General features: G+C 36.5%; 1 long non-coding RNA gene across 1 annotated transcript; it reads right to left on the bottom strand.

Moving 5' to 3' along the window:
• Positions 1-841: 841 nt before the first annotated feature.
• Positions 842-2,393, bottom strand: LOC106298706. Its single transcript, XR_001261533.1, has 3 exons — positions 2,254-2,393; positions 1,724-1,914; positions 842-1,409 (listed from the first exon to the last, which is right to left on the bottom strand). It is a non-coding gene; the product is annotated as an uncharacterized LOC106298706 (long non-coding RNA).
• Between the last annotated feature and the right edge of the window lie 389 nt (positions 2,394-2,782).

Below are 2,782 nucleotides of genomic sequence, written 5' to 3' on the forward strand. Positions count from 1 at the left end.
GACCACCAAAGAGATGAACCGCGAGCTGGAACTGATCGGAACGCGAGCTGATGTTGTCACGAGCTGTCTGATTGCTGAGATCGGGAACGCGAGCTGTCCAACGTGCTGATCGGGTCGCGAGCTGTTTGAGATCGTCTTGTTTGCGAGCTGAGGTTGAACAAGCCGAGATCGTCTGAGCTAGGATCAGAAACGTCTTAAGCTGAAGCTGATTGGGAATAGATTGCAAACAAGGATCGGGATGTAAGGTTTCGCGATCGGGATTAGGATGGTTCGCCGGTAAGGATGTTCGCCGATTAGGGTTAGGGTTTTAGACGGTTTGTTTTAGCTTAGGGATTTAGATTATATCGTGCTGATAACGTGTTGTGAAACTAGAGAATAACAATGTCATGGAATAATGGAAAGACTAAAGAAAGGAAATACAAATATGGAAAGAGTACAAATCATAATCTAATAAGGAAAAGGCAAGATGCTGATTCTCTCTCTCTCTCTCCTCACGGTCGACTCTCTCTCTCTAGCATTGGACCGGTTATGGACATCCAGATTTATAACACTACAAAACTAATTGTGGATATGATACGCAAATAGCCACAATAATTTTGTGGTTTTATTACCCACAACTCGTGGCACTTTAAAATCGTGGCCTTTTCTACAAATATCAACAAAACGTCTTGTGGAAATTTAGACACAAATAACCACAGTTGTTTGTATGTGTGATTTACAGGAACATGTGCTTTCTGTGGCTTTATTATTTATTTTAGTTTATTTTAAACCTGTATTTTATTAATAATGTGAAATCAAATTTAAATTATTAAACAAAATTATGACATTAAAAGCATAATAATTAATTTAAACATTCAAATACCATTAAAATTATAAGTTTTTTTACAAAAGACATCTAATGATGTTCTTCAATAGTTACAAAAGACATCTACTGATGTTCTTACAAAATACATCTAATGATGTTAGTGTAACTTAGTATAAACACAAAAGACACCAAGATCAGATGCAAGAGTTAGTGTACGAGATTTTTGGTCAAGTTATTGGCTTGATTGGGGAGTTGGAACAGAGGCATCACTATCACGCTGAATAGGTTCAAAGGTAACAGGATCCACTCCATTCATCTTCATCAGCACCTCGATGCCTCGCTTAATACCAATTACATCCTCCTTCAAGCCAGAAACATCATCCTTCAAGCAAGTTACAACACCCTCCACGATGGTCAAGCATCCATCAACTGCCACATGAGTAAATAAAGAAGCTGGTGCAGTCTCACTTGGTTCATCATCAATATCTTGAATTGAACCAAGCCCATAAACTCTCCTTTTGCCAGTGGTCGCCACCTACAAGAAAAGCAAATTGACTGGTATGTTGACACTAAATCTTTTGGGATGCAGTCGTCTATCCCAAACCTATGAAAAAACACCAAATTTTTTTGTTAGATAGGCAAAGACCAATGTAAACTCAAAGCATTACAATAGCCCTTATACTTAGACCTAGTACAAGATTACTGTCTAAATTCATAACTCAAGCACAAAACTTAACAAATAAATCAAACACTCAAAACACCTAAAAAAAAAAAACAATTGTTTCTAGCAGACGTAATCGAATCAACAAATCACCTTTATCCTTTAGTTCATGTCTGAACTAATAACTCAAAGACAGAACTTAAAAATATAACTCAAACACTCAAACAACAAACAAATAACTGAAACACTGAACTCACCATAAAGTTCCATTGGGCCTTTGTAGATGGAGAAGAGGCACGTTACGTCTCTCAGGTGCACTCATCACAGCAGCTAAGCTTGGAAGTGGATGTCAAGAAGCAGACAAAGCTGGTCTGGTCGCTCCAGGAGGAAGACAAGTTTGACGGCTCCTCCTAACTGTCCCTGAAGAAGAACCACGTAGGATATTCATCTGCAAAAGAACATGTGAGATAATTATATACAGAGAACAAAACAAAACATTACAAATAAGCTTGAAAAGTCACAATTAAGAAAAAATCGACCCAAACTTCTGAAAATTTATCCATTTCGACCAAATCACTTGACAAAACACGACAAACCCTGGAACCCATATCCACCCAACCCAATGAAGCTACATATCATATTTAATCAAAATTAGAACCATATTTTAATCAAAATCGAAACCAACCCCCTAAAAGGATACAGTACATGCAAATTAACAACCCAGAAAATAGACCCATCAGATTTCAATTTACAAAACTAAAAGGAAAACAAATAAGAGATCTCTGACCTTAATAAACAGAGGAGCGTAAGGAAGAGAGAAAGGATACTGGAGATTAAAGTCAAAGGAAAAGAGATCGACTGTGAGAAGATAAGAAGTAGATCTGTAATAATAATAGTTAGGCGGAGGAAACAAGTAGGTTTAGCTTCTTTTTTTTAAGTAATAAATCAAGTGGCTGTAATTTGGTTTAGCCGGGAAAACAACCCGGGAAGTAAAAAAATTTGTGATCACTTTCTAATTTTTAGATTGTTGCGAATCTATCTGTTGCTATCCATGGGAGTTACCCGGGAAATTATCCCGCCACTTAAGAATTTTGTGCTTAGCTTCCTACAATAATACTATTAATAATTAAATAGCAATTTTGATAAAGTTTAGCATTCAAAGATAAAACTACCAATCGTAGCATATTATATTAGATATCAATCGTAGCATATAATGTTATCTACAATGTAAAGGAAGAAGCAATACTTGGTATTTGAGGTTTAGATTAAGTTTGACCCGAATTTTAAGATTTGGGGTTTGGGAATAGGGTTGGATT

Source organism: Brassica oleracea, chromosome C6 (assembly GCF_000695525.1).
Source record: "Brassica oleracea var. oleracea cultivar TO1000 chromosome C6, BOL, whole genome shotgun sequence".
NCBI lineage: Eukaryota > Viridiplantae > Streptophyta > Magnoliopsida > Brassicales > Brassicaceae > Brassica > Brassica oleracea.